This window comes from Schistocerca cancellata, unplaced genomic scaffold (genome assembly GCF_023864275.1).
Source record: "Schistocerca cancellata isolate TAMUIC-IGC-003103 unplaced genomic scaffold, iqSchCanc2.1 HiC_scaffold_782, whole genome shotgun sequence".
Taxonomy (NCBI): Eukaryota; Metazoa; Arthropoda; class Insecta; order Orthoptera; family Acrididae; genus Schistocerca; species Schistocerca cancellata.
The window spans coordinates 5,333,755-5,352,140 of record NW_026046793.1 but is presented as its reverse complement, the minus strand read 5'-3'; the positions used below and the strand labels follow the sequence as shown (position 1 = coordinate 5,352,140).

The window sequence follows — 18,386 nt, the reverse complement described above, 5'->3', positions numbered from 1 at the left end:
CCATGCAAAGTGAAGTTTTAATTATGTCTGTAACACTTCCTGACCCTTTGTTTGGTGGCAAATCAGCACAGATCATATCATCAAACCCTTGCTGTTTGTTGTTCATATTCAGACCTATCTGTGTTCTATGTTCACTCTAATATTTCGTTGTTAATTGTACAGATGTTACATCAATAACCACGGAATGACCTTTCACCATACTTGCAGCGTGATGAAGGAGGCTTAGGCCTTTAATATATCTTTTTTTGTTGCAGCTGAGATTGCCAAAAGAAACCTTTCCCTTGCTTTGTTGGATGTGCTCTGTTTCTTAGTCCTTCTTGCATAAATATAAAATGATTCAATGGATTAATGAGTAATAGATTCCACTCCATCATATTTTGAGACTCGGAGTTTATTTTAGCTTTCTGCTACAAAAGCTGTTTTAAATAGCCAAAAATTGAATTTATGTGAATACTAAGGTGAAATAATAAAAACCTTCAGTCAGATCTCTCTACCTAATATACTTGAATACAATAGTAGCAATTATTTTCGTTTATCTTCAGAAAAAAATAGCCATATTGCAAATCTTTATGCATTTGCATGTATGTTACATAATTAATTGGTATAAAACTTGAGTGTTGGAATTTTTTTTTCTTTTTTTTTTCTTTCCCTGGTGGGTTTCTAAGAGTGACCTCCAGCATCTTCTTCATCTGAGCATTTGCCACTATTAGATCCTTGGGAAAGACCTGAGAAAAACCTAAGCAGATGACATCAGTTTTTCCAAAATGTTTTCTAATGAGTGGGTTTAGGATATGATGGGTGTTCTCTTCCAGCCAGTTACTCCACCTTGGATCTGTGTCATCAGAAATGCTACAGTTGTACAAGTGTATGAATATTCTATGTAACTATGAAGTACTTCTGCTTCCTGAAAGTAACAACTGCCATTGATACCTATTTTAGCACATACACACTCCCTTGTGAAATATTCTGTAAGAGAAAACATTTTGTTAGCTTCAGTTCAGTATTATTACTTAAAATTTTACATAAATTAAATTCCTAATATTGTGCATTAATTATTCGTCTATGAGAGAATGCAACAGTCATCAGATTTCATGTGCAAAGCATAACATATTAGTCATTTTTTATAAAAAGCTTCCATAACATAAACACAGTTCCATGCCAACCTGATATGAAACATATGAATCATTTAGAATTAGTATACATGAAACAGTTTGGATTCAATCACTTGTTCTTAGACATAAGCAACTCATAAGATTCATATGTCACAAAATTTTTAACATGTGCAGCATCAGTGTAGAAGGTGCTATGGATGTCTGATGCTTCTTGTCCATGTTCAGCAATCAATCTGGAATGTTTTACAGTTTAGTTCATTTCTTATTCACAGTATACAATGTATTCTACATCATTCAGCCCAGGATACTACCATCTCTTACTTGTGATCATATTACCGATCATATGAACAGTGGAAATTCCAGGATGCCATAATACAGAATATAAAGGAAAATATAACTGATTGATGTGTGGTGCTTAGAAACATGTAAACAGAAAACGGTATCCACAATAGCTTTCGAGCTCTTGCTCTTTCTCTAGCAAATGTGCAGCCATTCATATACACAACCCCACAAGCATGCAAGTGCACAGATCGGTATCTTTGTGATTTTTGTGGTGTGTGTGTGTGTGTGTGTGTGTGTGTGTGTGTGTGTGTGTGTGTGTGTGTGTGTGTGTGTGAGCGTGAGCAAGAGCTCAAAAGCTAGTGTGAATACGGTTTTCTGTTGCCTGTTTCTATGTGCCACATGTCGGTCAGCTATGGGTTTTATTTTATGTATTATTCACCACTCACAGAATTATACCTCAGGACATTGATCTCTACGCTTCCTGTCTTCTGCCGGCCGTTGGTGGCCGCCACTGCTACCCCCCTGCTTCCTCACCCCCACCCCCTCCGCTCTTTTTAAACTCACATTAGTTTACTATTACATAGTGTTCAATTGTCCTGCAGGGACTGGATGTTAAAAGTGCTTAGCAAATGCTCGTGTGTCACAGATAGTGTGTGTGTTTTTTTTTTTTTTTTTTTTCCCCCTCATGGATTTCAAATTCGGTATCTTACTTAATATTATCTACTAAATAATATTCGAAAGAAAACATTATTAATGACTGTCCCTGATTTTAACACATTCATATATTCACTGCTACACTTTGTCATTGATACTAGGTCTCTTCACATCACACAGTTCTCATGAATGGAAGTCTCAGTTAAAAGTTCCTTTATCATATTACCAAAATACTCACTTTAACCACAGCATAATATCGCTTTTTTTTGTACTTACTTGTAAGTCCCTCGCGCATAAATACACCACCTTCTATGGGGGATTTGAATCTTAGTAAATCTTAATCCATAGGAACGTAAACACAACAATACATGCGTGTGTGCGCGCGAGCCCCCCCCCCCCCCCCTCCCACACACACACACACACAAATGACTAACAAGAAAAAAAACATAAATAAAATTCACATATGTCTATATTCAATAATTTGTGTGTGCTGGTTCATTCTTGTTCTCTCCTTGTATAGCTGTAAAAATACTTTAAATCATGGTATGCATGTAGCCTTTCTATGTGTCCTGAAGTTGGATAACATACCAAACACGTTTCTTCATGAGGAATGGAAACAGTTCCATGTAGTTTAGTATATAACACTTTGCATTTCTCTACATCTTTAGCTGACAGTGACAACAGGATGATTTGGCATGAGGACTAAATCTCACACCTTATACTCCCATTTGTGAGCTATTTTTCTGTCAGATACTCTTTTATTCTTTTGCTTAGTTTAGCATGGTAATTACTGCTTGCCACACTTTCTATTCTTGTCCAATGTTTGTGCATTTGTGCTGAAGTATACAGTGTGAACTTTCATTTCGTTCTTTGTTCCTAAATATTAGTTCCTGTGACCTAAGGTCAGTAGATGAGTATGATTTCCTAAAACTGATATTGATAATCAAATCACCTTCCTTGTCTTTTAGAGCAATGTAGTCTCATAAATCAGTTCAGTTAATGAAGAATTCGTTCTGTTAGGCTGGTTTTCATTTAGTATTTTGATGTAAGTATTTGCTTAGTCCCAGAAGTTGCTAAGAAGTTACGCCATTGATCACAAGTAAACTGACTTCTGTTATCTGATACTATCTCTGGTTTGCCAACCATCGCAAAGTAATCATGAATTCTCATAATAAATAATGTTTTGATTATGTTTTGTCTCACATAAAATTTCAGATATTTTGTGAACATACCATACAAGGCAATGCTATATTTCACACCTCCTCGTCCTTTGGGCAAAGCGCCACAAATAACAGCAGCAACTATTTATAATGGCTGAGTGGGGATAATCGGATGTAACTCTCCTTTTGTGAATTTATTACTTGCTTTGGTTTTTGACAAAGTAAACAAGATCTCAAAATAATCTGTACTTTCCTTCTTGCATTTGGAAGTAACAGTACTCATTTAAATTATTAACTCATTTTGTGACACCCTAGTGCGTTTATGCCAAATCGCTCTGTTTTCAGTCTCCAAAGGAATACGAACTAACCAGTGATCCATGTTGGGCCTTCTCCTGTAAAATAATACTTCTGGTTAGGGTATAATGAGTGATAAGCTTGCTGTTTGGGTCTATTTTCAGAGTTCCTCTTACTTTCAACCAGGTAAGATATGCATCTTGGATCTGACTTTTTTACACAGGCTCAGAAAGTATTTGACATGTTCCGTCTTTCACAAGTAAAACTTCTATATCTCAGATCTCTTCCTTATATGTAGACAATTCTTCTAATCCTCCTGATGATGATGATGATGATGATGATGCATCTGTGACTGTTCCATTCTCATTTAATGGTAATTATTTCAAAACTGTATTCCCATAGGGATAATACCTGGAGTACTAATCATGCATTCAGTTGTGTACAATTGAATAGGCAACTTACAGCTGTTCTTTTCTCCTTGATGTTAAGTGTTTCAAATCTGTATTGCAGTAGGGGTGGTGCCAAAGTAACTGCACTTGCAGAAATGTAAAACAGAGTAGCAGACATAGAGCTTTATGATCACTGTGTATTTTGGTACAGGGACCTGTTAAATAAAAATGAAACCCCTCGAATGCCAGTACTATGGCCAAAGATTAAATTTCAGTTTTGGACTAAGACTTCCCACAACCTATTAACACTCTGCTTCTACATCCAATAGTGCGAAAAATTTGTTCTTCATTAATAGTTTGAATCTGAAACAAAAAAGCTTGCATGTCAACAAATGAATCATCAGTTGCTACCTTGAAATCATAGTTTAAATTGAGTGGTATAACATGTTAACTTGACTCAGCCCTTGTTCAGTTATACCAAAGGCTTATTGACGTACTGCTGTCCATTCCCATGTCATAGGTTTCTTTAACTCTGGGTTTATACTTTGTACAGTCTGGATGCACTACACACCGGCAACCCTTCTCACAGCAGTGATGTATCAGCAGCCTAACATCAAAGGAAACTCTAGCTATGAATATCAACAGTGCAGGAAAAGATAAGATCGCTACTTACCGTAAAGAAGACAGGTTAAGTTGCAGACAGGCACAATTAAGACATTTATATAGAGCTTCCAGCTACAGCCATCATCAGCAAAACACACACGCAGGCGCGCGCGCACGCACGCACCATTCATACAGACAAGCAAGCGCACCTCATGCACAAATGACTGCCACCTCAAGCGTTCCAGGTTGGAATGCAACTGTCATTTGGGGTGCAAGCAGCGATCAGGAGGTGTAACGAAGGGAAAGGGGTGGTGGTGGAGGGTGAGGAGAGAGGCAAAGACAGTCGCAGCTTCAGAGGTTATGTGGCAGGGAGGTGGGGCAAAAAGGAGCGAAGAAGGAGAGGAGTGGGGAAAGAGTGGCAGGAGCCTTGTCTGAGAGCAGCAAACAAAGATGGCGGGAGACAAGAATGGGGAAGAGATGATAGCACAGAGGGGCTGTAAACTGTTGGTTGGGGGGTGTGGGGACAGTATGTTACCATAGGTTGTGGCAGAGATAACTGCAGGAGCACAGAGTGTATTGTAAGGATAACTCCCATCTGCGCAGTTCAGAAACTGTGGTGGTGGTGGTGGTGGTGGTGGTGGAGGGGAGGAACTGCTGCTCAGGTAGTGAAGCAGCCATTGAAATCAAGCATGTTCAGCTTGCATGTTGTGCCACTGGGTGATCTACTTTGCTCTTGGTCACAGTTTGGCTGTGGCTGTTCATCTTGGAGGACAGCTGGTTGGTAGTCATCCCAATATAAAAGGCTGTGCAATGATTGTGGCAGAGTTGGTAAATGATATGGCTGCTTTTGTAAGTAGCTCGGCCCATGATGGGGTGGGATAAACCGGTGACAGAAATGGAACAGGAAGTGCTGGGTGGGTAGATAGGGCAGATCTTGCACTTGGATCTTCCACAGAGATATGATCCTTGTGGTAAGGGGCTGGGATTGAGAGTGGCATAGGTATAGACTAGGATGTTTTGGAGTTTGGGAGGGCGACTGAACACCACTTTCGGAGGGGAGGGAAGTATCTTGAGTAGGATGTCCCTAATTTCAGGGCATGATGATAGGTAATCAAAGTCCTGACAAAGGATATGGTTCAGTTGCTAAAGTCCGTGGTGGTTCTTGGGGATGGTAAGATGGTTTTGTGTGTGTGTGTGGGGGGGGGGGGGGATGAGTGGAAATGGCATGGGAAATCTGTTTGTGGACTAGGTCTAGGGGATAGCACCTTTCTGTGAAGGCCTTGGTGAGACCCTCAGTACACTGAGCATGGGAGTTCTTGTCGCTGCAGACACTCCATGCTCAGGTGGCTAGGCTTTATGGGAGGGATTTTTTGGTGTGAAAGGGATGACATCTGTCAAAATTCAGCTACTGTTGGTGGTTGGTGGGTTTAATGTTGACAATGTGCAGATCGAGCCATCAGAGAGGTGGTCAATGGGGTAGGTAGGTGATACACTGAAGCGGATAGGAGAGGTGATGACAAGGTTGAGAAGGATTGAAGGTAGGGTGTCTTGGCCTTGCGTCCAGATCATATCATCAATGAACCTGAACGAGACTAGCAGTACAGCATTCTGGGAGGCTAGGAAGGTTTCCTCAGATGGCCCATTATTGGTTGACATAGGAGGATGACATGCAGGTGCCCACGGTTGTGGCACTGATTTGTTTCTATACCTTCCCATCAAAGGAGCAGTAATTGTGGGTTAGGATGAAGTTAGTAACGTGTATCAGGAATGGGATTAGAGTCTGAAGGACGTTGGGAAAGGTAGTGTTCAATGGTGGTACAATCGTTGGCATGAGGAATGTTGGTGTATAGGATATAGCGAGTGATGAGTAGGGATCCAGGAGATAAGAAGTGGGGATAGTGGAGAGTCAGTGAAGGAAATGGTTGGTGTGTTTGATGTAGGAGGCTAGATTACTGGCAATTGGTTGGATGTGTTGGCCAATGAGGACCGAAATTCTTTCAGTGGGGCCACAATAACCAGACACAGTGGGGTGTCCAGGATTGTTGGGCATGTGGATTTTTCAAAGCATGTAGAAGATGGATGTATGGAGTGTCATAGGGGTGAGGAGTGAAATGGGGGGAGGTTCTGGGAAGAGTGTAAGGCTTTAAGCAGGGATTGGAGGTTGTTTTGGACTTCTGGGATGGGATCACCCTGCAGAGTTTATAGGTAGAGGAGTCAGATAATTGGTGGAGGCCATCTGTCATCTAGTCACTGCAGTTTATAACAACAGTAGGACCTTTGCAGGCAGGGAGATTAGGCAGGATTTGTTTTGTGATTGTGTGGCTATTCTTTCTTGTTCTGAAAGGTTGATAGTCTGAGGAAGGGACCTGGCAAAGGATGGTGATGCTAAGTTGGAGGTAAGAAATTCCTGGAAGGTGACCAGTGGTGTTTAGGTGGGATAAAGAGAGAGGGGGGAGGGGTGTATCACAGTTGGATGGTGGTATGGACTGGAAGAGGCAGGGTTCAATGTTGTAATTAGGGTGCTTTTGGTTGGAGGGATTAGCGGCGAAGAAGTGCTTCAATTGCAGGGTGCAGGAGGAGGAGAGTAAAATTTGAGGCCTTTGGATAGGACTGAAGCTTCTTTGAAGCTGAGTTTCAGTGGAAAGGTTAACAGTAATGTTGAGTTTGTTTGGCTGGGGGATGCGACAAGTTGAAAAGGTCAGCTAGGCAGAGTTTAAGTGTTGTGAGGGTGGAGGAGGAGGAACACTGTGGGTAGGATAGCGGTGCCCAGAGGTGCCAATAGGATGTCCACAGGGTGGATAACATATGGTATGGTGTCTCACATGCTCCTCTAGGTGTTGGAGAGCAAAGGATTCATTTACAGAGATGCAATTTATGGACTAGGGATTGCACACTTGTTTGCTGCCACTCTCTCCAAACAAAACCACCCAGATTCTAACATTGAACCCTGCCTCCTCTAGTTCATACCACCAACCAACCATGATACTCCCCCCCCCCCCTCCGCCACACACACACACACACACACACACACACACACACACACACACACACACACCTAAACACTACTCCCCCCAGGGGGTTCACAACTCTTTCGTGGATACGTGCGTGGCAAGCACGGGGCCCTGAGCCATTGCAGCCTTCTTTCTCTCCAGGGCTGCATTTCCTTTCCCTTCCCCTCCTTGCTCCTTTCCCCTCACCCTCTCCTCTCCCTGTCTTGGTGTCCTTGCTTATGTTGGCCCCGCTATCCTCCTGGTTCTGTTGGTTTTCTAATTCGGCTTTGTTGCATAATCATCTCCTCCTTTTGGCATTCCTTGGTCCCCCTCTGGGGTTTGACCTCCATTACAAAATTTCTCCTCCGTAGTGTGAGCCATTTGGGGAAGAGCACCTTACCTAGTGTCTCCGACGTGCGCCCTCCTAGTACATTCCATCTTTTCTTTCACGTCGTTGTCTGATGCTAGGGTGCATAGCCAGCACGGTAGCCAGCCCGTGTGGGGGGGTCGCTATGTACCCTTTTGGTTGAGCCCCCTGAACACACAGGGATCACACTTCTGATACCTGAGCTGTGACCTCCTCATGCATGCCTTGGAGTGGTCGCTCGTCGTCCTGGAGCATCGGAACTCCCGGCAATGGCCGCCGTGCCAGACGGCCCTTGCTGTGGCTGGGTGGCGCCCGTGAGGAGAGCCCCTGATCGGAGTGGGTGGTATCAGGGCGGACGCTATGCAAATGAAACGCATACGGGTCCAGAACTCTGGCCGTTCTTCTGCGGCCGTCTCTCTGTGTGGAACTGATTCCTCCAGTGCTGCTTCTCTTGCCCCTTCGGCCTTCCCTTCCGTGGCTACCCCGTCGGAAGAGGGTCAGGCCCGTCGGCTAGGGGCAAAACCTTTCCCCCGTTACCTAGTTTGCACCAGGACTGATGGAGATACTTTCACCAATACCAAACCTTTATTCTTTGTGGAACACATTGAAGACAAGTTTGGCGAAGTGGACTCCCTGAGCAAGATGCGGTCGGGTTCGTTGCTGATAAAAACTGCTTCAGCTGCCCAATCTGCGGCCCTTCGTGCCTGTACCCATCTTGGCACAATACCTGTGTCCATTACCCTCCACCAGTCTCTAAATATGGTACAAGGTGTGATTTTTCACAGGGACCTCATCCTTCAAACTGATGAGGAACTTCGGGACAATCTCGGACGGCGGGGTGTTCACTTTGTTTGGCGTGTTCAGAAGGGTCCTGAAGACAATCGTATTGATACTGGTGCCTTTATCCTGGCCTTTGAAGGGGATACCCTCCCTGAGAAAGTTAAGATTATGGTCTATCGTTGTGATGTGAAGCCGTACATCCCACCTCCTATGAGGTGTTTTAAGTGCTTGCGTTTTGGACACATGTCTTCCCGCTGTTCACAGACCCCTCTCTGTGGTGACTGTGGACGTCCACTCCATGAGGGGAGTCCCTGTGCTCCCCCTCCTGTCTGTGAAATTGTCATGGTTGTCATTCTCCACATTCACCAGATTGCCCAGTATATAAGAAGGAAAAAAAGATACAGGAGTATAAGTCCCTCAATCGTTTAACCTACACAGAGGCCCGTAAGAAATATGCAAGACTCCACCCCGTGTCCAGGACATCTAGTTACGCCTTGGTTACATCTTCACCCCTTCCTCTCCCTTCCTTACCCCCATCCCGGACCCCTCTCCTCCCCCCCATCCCTGCGGCTCCCACACCTTCTCCTCTGGGCGCTGCTCCCCCTCCTCAGCCGGAGAAGTGTCCCACTCCTTCGGCGTCTGCCGGTCGAGGGCGCCTCGCCCGGGATGCCCCTTCCCGGCACCTTCCGGGCCAAAGGTCTGCTGCCGCGCGACGACCGCAAGAGCCGCGGTCTCTCGGCCCCCAGGTCGCCCGGTCTCTTTCTGTTCCTGATCTTGCTGCAGCTGGCTCCTTCATGCCACACAGCCCTCCTCGATCGCAGCCTGAACGGAAGAAGAAACATAAGTCCCGGGACAAAGAGCCTCTGGTGTCACTGGAGGTCATTTCCCCGACTTCACAACCGGATTCTGACCTGTCGTTCATGGATGTCGCCCCCTCCTTGTCGGTGACGGGTGGGGACCCGGCGGTATGACTGGATTTAAAGTGTTCAGCCCCCATTTAAACCCTCGTTCTGTGGTTCTCCGATGGAATTGTAATAGATACTATCGCCACCTTCCGGAATTGAAATCCTACTCCGCAGCTTGTGTGGTTCTCCAGGAATCTCATTTTACTGATGCTCACTCACCGACCCTCCGTGATTTCCGTGTTTTCTGTCGAAATCTGGTCGGACCCCTGCGGGCTTCTGGTGGCGTTTGTACATTGGTCCATACAGACATTGCTAGCACGTGGATTCCTCTTCAAACTACATTGGAAGCGGTTGCTGTTAGGGTCCACTTCGACTCTGCAGTCACAGTTTGCAATCTTTATCTCCCTCCTGACAGGACTCTTACACCTGCTACCTTAACTGCCCTTCTTCAGCAACTCCCTCCTCCCTTCCTCCTCCTCAGGGATTTTAATGCTCATCATCCTTTGTGGGGCAGTGCCTTTCCATCTAGACGAGGTCTTCTTATAGACCAATTTATTGCAGACCACGACCTGTGCCTTCTTAATGATGGCTCCCCTACTCATTTCAGTGCCGGTCATGGTACCTTTTCTGCCATTGATCTTTCTCTTTCTTCTCCCTCTCTCCTCCCTTCATTACACTGGTCGCCACACGACGACCTTTGTGACAGTGACCATTTCCTGTTGATTATCACGCTCCCTTCCCGCTCCCCGATGGACAGGTTGCCTCGTTGGTCTTTCCAACGCGCCAATTGGCCTCTATACACTGCACAGGTCGCGTTTTCTCCCTCTTTGTCGGGTTGTATTGATGACGTCCTACGTGACACGTCTGACGCGATTGTTCACACTGCTAGCCTTGCTGTCCCACGCTCATCTGGACTATTTCGTCACCGGCAAGTCCCGTGGTGGAGTACGGCTATTGCCATTGCCATCCGTGATCGCTGTCGAGCTTTGCAACACTTCAAGAGGAACCCATCCGTAGCTAGCCTTACTACCTTTAAACGTCTTCGCACTAAAGCCCGTTATTTAATCAAACAGAGCAAGCGGATATGTTGGGAACGATTCGTTTCTTCCCTTGGTTCTACTGTCCCTCTGTCACAGGTATGGGCTACACTTCGCTCTCTCCAAGGTTGCCATCGGCAGTCCACCCTCGCAGGCCTTCACCTCCCGGATGGCATTTGTACGGACCCATCAGTTCTTGCAGAACATCTAGCGACCCATTTTGCAGTGGCATCAGCGTCAGCCTCCTATCCAGCTGCTTTCCTTCATCAAAAACAGCGGGCTGAAGCTTCCACCTTATGTTTCACTCTTTGTGAGTCAGAATCTTACAACGAACCTTTTACTGAATGGGAATTTCTTTCTGCTCTATCTTCTTCTCATGATACGGCTCCTGGCCCATATTCCATTCATAACCAACTGCTTCAACATCTCAGTGCTCCACAACGGCAACATCTTCTTCGAGTGTTTAACCGTATCTGGCTCCAGGGTGACTTCCCTTCTCAGTGGAGGGATAGCATTGTGGTTCCTGTCCTTAAGCCTGGTAAGAACCCCCTATCTGTTGACAGCTATTGGCCAATTAGTTTGACCAATGTTGTTTGTAAGTTACTTGAACGGATGGTAGCCCGTCGGCTCAATTGGGTCCTCGAATCTCGGGATCTATTGTCCCCTTACCAGTGTGGCTTTCGAGAGGGACGGTCTCCAATCGATCATTTACTCCGCTTGGAATCTGCAGTCCGGCAAGCTTTTTCCCAGCGCCGCCATCTGGTTGCAGTGTTTTTTGACCTTCGCAAGGCCTATGACACGGCCTGGCGCCATCACATCTTACTTACCCTTCATCAGTGGGGTCTTCGGGGCCCACTCCAGATTTTTATCTGCCAGTTCCTGATCCATCGGTCATTCAGAGTACGAGTTGGTACTGCTTTTAGTTCTCCACGGACCCAGGAGACAGGCATCCCACAGGGTTCTGTCTTCAGTGTCCTTCTTTTCCTCACTGCTATTGATGGACTTGTGGCTTCTGTCGGTCCCTTGGTCGCCCCTGCCCTGTATGTGGATGATTTCTGAATTTGGGTTAGTTCCTCCTCGATGGCATCTGCAGAACGGCAGCTCCAGGTAGCTATAAGGCGTGCCTCTGCATGGACCCTCTCACACGGGTTTCAATTCTCTCCTTTAAAATCGCGAGTGGTCCACTTCTGTCGCCGTACTACGATCCACCCTGATCCAGAGCTCTATCTCGCTGCACAAAGATTGCCTGTGGTCCCACAGTTTCGTTTCTTGTGTCTTCTTTTTGACAACAAGCTCACTTGGCTGCCCCATATCAGACTCCTGAAGGTAGGATGTTTCCATAAACTCAATGTCCTTCGCTTCCTTGCCCACTCCTCTTGGGGTGCGGACCGTTCCCTCCTCCTCCGTCTTTATCGTGCTCTAGTTCTGTCTCGCTTGGACTATGGTTGTCAAGTTTATGGTTCAGCTGCTCCTTCCACACTGCACATGCTGGATCCAGTCCACCATCGTGGTATCCGTTTGGCCATCGGTGCCTTCCCTACTAGCCCTGTTGATAGTCTCCTGGTTGAAGCTGGGATCCCCCCCCCCCCCCCCCCCCCTTTCTGTTCGGCGGTCCCAGCTTCTGGTGTCTTATGCATTCAGTATCCGTTCCTCTCCCACTCATCCTTCCTATTCTATCCTGTTCCCAGACCATGGACGTCGCCCACCCGACTCCCGCCCTCGGGCGGGTTTATCGGTTGGGCTGCACCTTGCGTCTCTTTGCCGTGATTTTCAGCTTCCTTCTTTGTCCTGTCTTCCTCGCTCCCTCCCCTCTACCCCTCCTTGGTTAGTTCCTTAGCCTCGAATTCGGATGGATCTCCGGCGAGGTCCGAAAGATTCCATCCCCCTGGTGGTGTTCCGTTCCTTTTTCCACCAAATTTTATGGGAGTTTCGGGATGCTGTTGTTTTCTACACTGATGGCTCTAAATCTGCTGATCATGTGGGGTATGCCTTCACGTCCTCTGTCGGAATGGAAAATCATCTGCTGCCACCTACATGGGGGGTGTTTACTGCGGAATTGATGGCAATTTCCCAGACCCTTACCTTTATTAAACAGTCCCAACACAACCGCGTTTTGTTATGTACGGACTCAATGAGTGGCCTTCTTGCTATTGACTGGTGTTTTTCGCGCCATCCCTCGGTCTCTACCATCCGTGACCATCTTGCTGATATTCACCGTGCTGCTTGTTCCATTGACTTCCTTTGGGTCCCTGGCTATGTGGGTATCCCGGGTAATGAGCTCGCTGATCGTTTGGCTGGGGGAGCAGTCACTTACCCCCCGTTTTCTGTAACCCCCTCCTGCAGCGGATTTACGGCTTCACATCAAATCCCACTTCGCACAGTCATGGGCCACTTCTTGGGAGGCTACTCCCCTGTCTAATAAACTTCGTGCAATTAAGGTGACACCGGGCCCGTGGCGTTCTTCCTTTTGCCTCTCCCGAAAGGACTCGACCACACTGTGTCGTCTCCGCATTGGCCATAGCAGGCTGACCCAAGGTTTTCTTTTGCGTGATGAGCCACCCCCACTATGTGGTTGTGGAGCCTTCCAGTCAGTAGCCCACATTTTGGTTGAATGCCCCCTTCTTTTGGCTCTGCGTGCTAAGTATAGGCTCTCCAACACTTTACCTTTGATGTTGGCTGACGATTCCCGGATGGTGTCTCTGGTTCTCGGTTTCCTCCGGGAAAGTGGTTTTTATTCTCAGTTTTAAGGTTTTTAATCTCTCTTTGGTGTTGGGGCAGGGCGGTGAGTGTTTGGGTGTCTCCCACTGTAAGCAGTGTTCGGAGATTCCCGATTCCCCTCCCTGACCGAAATCCTCTTTTCTTCCCCTTTTACTCTGTTTTTACCCTTTTTTTTAAGGCTTGGTTAGTCTTTCTATTCCCGTACATACGTTCTAGATTCTAGCAGTTGTACCTTTTACGTCACAGGTGCTCCTGCCTATGCTGCTTCAGCATAGTGTTGGATTCGTTCTCTTGCCGACTTCGCTCATTTTGTTTTTTACCAATGACAACATGACTGCCCTTTTACGTTTTTACCTTTTTCCGTTTTATTTTTCTGACTTTACTGCGAAGTCCCATTAGCGGAATGGAGCCTATTTGAAACAAGGGACTGATGACCTTGCTGTTTGGTCCCTTAAACCTCAAACAACCAACCAACCTAAACACTACTAGTCACCTCCAACTTAGCATCAACATCCTTCCCTAGGTCCTCCTCAGAACATCAACCCTTCAGAAGAAGAAAGAATAGCCACACACAATCTCAAAACAAATCCTGCCTAATCTCCCTGCCTGCAGACAAAGGTTCCACCACTGTTGTTATAAACTGCAGTGACTAGCTGACAGATGACCTCTGCCAATTGTGACTCTTCCACCTATAAACTCTGCCAGAGTGATCCCATCACAGAAGTCCAATACAACCTCCAATCCCTGCTTAAAGCCTTACACTCTTCCCAGGGCCTCTCCCCTGAATCAATTTCCCTCCTCACCCCTACGACACCACGCACATCCATCTTCTGCATGCTTCGAAAAATCCACAAACCCAACAATCCTGGACACCCCATTGTGTCTTGTTATTGTTCCCCCACTGAAAGAATTTCGGTCCTCATTGGCCAACACATCCAACAAATTGCCCGTAATCTAGCCTGCTACGTCAAAGACACCAACCACTTCCTTCACCGACTCTCCATTATCCCCACCCCTTTTATCTCCTGGATACCTACTCGTCTCTACCTATACCCTATACACCAACATCTCTCATGCCAGCTGTTGTACCACGATTGAACACTAGCTTTCCCAACGTCCTTCAGACTCTAAACCCATTCCTGATACACCCTACTAATTCCATCCTAACCCACAATTACTTCTCCTTTGAAGGGATGGTATAGAAACAAATCCATGCCACAACCAGAGGCACCTGCATGTCATCCTCCTATGTCAACCTGTTTACAGGCCATCTGAGGAAACCTTCGTAGCCTCCCAAAATGCCAAACCCCTACTCTGGTTCAGGCTCATTGATGATATCTTCATGATCTGGACTCATGTCGGAGACTCCCTATCTTCATTGCTTCACTACCCCAACACCTTTTTTTCCCATCCAATTCACATGGTCCTCTTCAACCCAGCTCACCACCTATCTAGATGTTGACCATCCTCCTCTGCGATGGTTCAGCCACACATCTGTCAACATTGTACACAACAGTACCTGTATTTTGACAGCTGTCATCCCCTTTCACACAAAAATATCCCTCCCATAAAGCCTGGCCACCTGACGAGGCGTGTGTGCCATGACAGGAGCTCTCTCGCTCAGTATGGTGAGGGTGTTACCGAGGCCTTCACAGGCAGGTGCTATCCCCCAGCCCTAGTCTGCAAACAGACCTCCTATGCCATTTCTCCTCACACCCTAAATTGCCCCACCACCCCGAAGAACCGGCCACAAAGGAGTGCTCCTTTGTCAACCAGCACCACCCTGGACTGGAACTACTGAACCGTATTCTTTGTTACGGCTTTGATTAGTTATCATCATGCTCTGAAATGAGTGACATCTTACCTGAGATACCGCCCCCCTCAAAGTGGTCTTCTGTCGCCCACCCGATCTCCAGATCATCCTAGTCCATCCCTGTGCGCCTTCCAATTTCCAACCCTTGCGACAAGGATCGTACCCCTGAGGAAGACTCAAGTGCGAGACCTGCCAAATACACTCGCCCAACACTTCCTATTCCAGTCCTGCCACAGGTATTTCCTACCGCATCAGGGACAAGGCCACCTCTGTAAGCAACCATGTCATTTATGTCATTTATCAGCTTTGCTCCAATAATGGAACAGCTTTTTATATTGGTATGACTACCAACCAGCTGTCCAACAGGTTGAATGACCACTGCCAAACTGTGTCCAAGAGTACAGTAGACCACCTCTTGGCACAACATGCAGCTGAACGTAACACGCCTGAGTTCAGTGGCAGCTTCACTACCTGAGCCATCTAGATTCTCCCCGCCACCTCCAACTTTTCTGAACTATGCCGGTCAGAGTTATGCTTAAAACATATTCCTGGCCTCAACCTATGGTAACATACAGTCCCCATACCCTCCACCCAATAGTTTCCACCCCTTCTCATCTCCCATCCTTTTTGTTTGCCACCCTCTCCCAATGCACCTGCTTATCTTTCCTCGCTCCTCTCCTTTTTCACTTCTTTTCCCTCCACCTCCCTGCTCCCACAACTTCCTGACACTGCTTCTGTTGGCATTCTAGTTCCTGCACACTCCGGCAGACAGCGTTCGTCTCTCTCCCGCCCGTACACTATAGTCACTTCCCCTTCCCCACTCCGTCCAGATAGCTGCTTACATCCCACGTAATAGTTGCTTTGCGGCCTGAGATGCGGGAGGTGGTGGTCATGTGTATATGAGGTGTGCTTGCTTGCGTGTATGAATGGTGTATGCTTCTCCTTTGCTGATGAAGGCTGTGGCCGGAAGCTGTAAGTAAGTTTCTTTCAATTGTGTCAGTCTGCAGCTTTACACATCTTCTTTACAGTAAGTAGCGATCTAGCTTTTCCTACATTGTTGATTAACCACAAAGAGGTTACAGCAGCAGATGGCAGAGCTTCAATTGTGCACGCTGCGTAGTCCAGCTAGTGGCGGAACAAATGCTGCCAGAGGTCGCTGGCCCTGTGGACCTGTTTGCCTCCGTGAGCCACATGATCACAAATAGCTCCTCTAGTGTCTCTGTGCAGCCTGGGTACTTAGCGCAGTGCAAAGCCACTTCAGGTCACCTTCCGTTAAGCTCTGGGCCAGTTGCCAGCTGCATCCACGGATCTTAAGAGTCCTGACTGGAACCTTCACTGCGTACGATGGTGTGCCACACCCGCCATTGCCAGTCAAGGGAACTGCCAGTGTCTTTCACGATCATCTGGACTTGGCTTCTGCATCAGAGATGATCGGGAACTGGGTATCGGCTGTCGACCTTAACTGTGTTGTTTCATTCTACTTTTGAGTTAATATTAGAATTTGACTGTTTCATCATTATAACGTTCTGTGGATGTATGTAAATTTAGTGCGAATCGCGAACTTTGCAATCTGTTGTAGTGAGTAACTTTTTTCCCAAAGGAGGAGTGTTTTGGTTTATGTACTTTTCGGTAAAACTGCTGTGCATTGAAACTTCCTGGCAGATTAAAACTGTGTGGCGGACCAAGACTCGAACTCGGGACCTTTGCCTTTTGCGGGCAAGTGCTCTACCAAATGAGCTACCCAAGCACGACTCATGCCACGTCCTCACAGATTTACTTCTGCCAGTACCTCGTCTCCTACCTTCCGAACTTAACAGAAGGTCCCTAGTTCGAGTCTGTCCGGCACAAAGTTTTAATCTGCCAGGAAGTTTCATATCAGCGCACACTCTGCTGTAAAGTGAAAATTTCATGCTGTGCATTGTTTGCCTGGGCTCTGTTTTCATTGCACCTCAATCAGTGCAAGATTTACCAAGTGATAATGAGAAGATGGTCTGTAAATCAATATTTTCACTTGTGTTTTGTGCCCCAGGTATACAGTGTCGGTATGCATACAAATCCTATGTTGTGAAGACCATGGTAGTAAATTTTTGCTCCACCATGCCTAACCCTTCCAGTGTTGCTACCCATATGTTGCTCCTACTCCAGGGCATGCAACAAGCTGTGCACACTACGCTGGACAAGATAGTGACCATCATCACAACCACATCCAAACACTGTGATGTCCAGCTGGTTGTCCTGCATCAATTCTCTGTGAAAAGATTCAGAGGGGAATTGTTGTCATTCCAAGTGTCGACCGGAAGATGAGCTCTGGGAAGCTATGTGGTCAGAATGGAGCAACCGTTCCTGGCCCATGGTATTACAGCTGACACCCAGTAGTATGCATTACTTTTAGCCTATGCAGGTCTGGAAATTTATGTGGTTTTTTCAGGAATTCAACCATGAAGTGGAGCCCAATGCCCTTCCATACAAATGCTTAAATACTTTTTACTAGAATATTTCAATGTTAAAGTGCATGTTGAGGTGCCCCGCAATGTTTTTAGCAGCCACAAGCTTTCAACAGGACCGTGCCTACTCGCGATCACTGATTTTGTTCAGATTTATATTCTCTAGTCTTGTGTTCTGCATCTTCGTTCAGTGCTTGTGGTTACACCAGAACCTTCCTTGCCCCCTCCTCCCAAAAGCGACAGACTGTTGTCGTGTGGGAAGTGGGCCCAGTGTCAGGCTGGAAGCTGATTGCTGCAGCTGTACCCTGCCATCCAGCCTGCGCTCTGGTGAAAACGACCCCTGGAAAACGACCAGAAGGGTACGCATCCACCTCCTGGTGCCATGAACCAGATGAAGGCGGAGACTGCTGCGGTGTGGGTGGGTCCAGTTCTGTCGGTAGGACAAGGAGAGGTGAAGGCTCCTTCTCTGTGGGGTCGTCCCGTGTTGTTGTGATGACAACCTTTGGTGGCTGCAGTGGCCTGCTCTCCTCTGGACCCGTTAATCTGGGAGAAGAGAGACTGAAAAATCATTGGGTACATGCCAAAGATGGTGATTTTGATGGTGGCGCTGCAAGCTATCTGGACCTAAAAGAAGATACATACAAGTCGACAGACGACAGACAATCTTGGTTCTCGCCCATGGTCTGTTGTCGCTAAAAACCCTGTAAAAAAAAAAAAAAAAAAAAAACGCAGCGCGAAGCGATACTTGAGGCTTTCCTTTGGCACCGGATGCTGAGGAGGGTGGAGCAGTGTCCAATGGCCGTGGCCGTGAAGCAATTCTGCCGGCGATGGCCCATCT

General features: G+C 46.7%; 1 protein-coding gene across 1 annotated transcript in view; it reads left to right on the top strand.

Annotated features, from left to right (window-relative positions):
- Positions 1–18,386, top strand: part of LOC126143140 (uncharacterized) — a 273,492-nt gene that overhangs the window by 28,105 nt on the left and 227,001 nt on the right. The gene's annotated exons all lie outside the window — the stretch shown is intronic.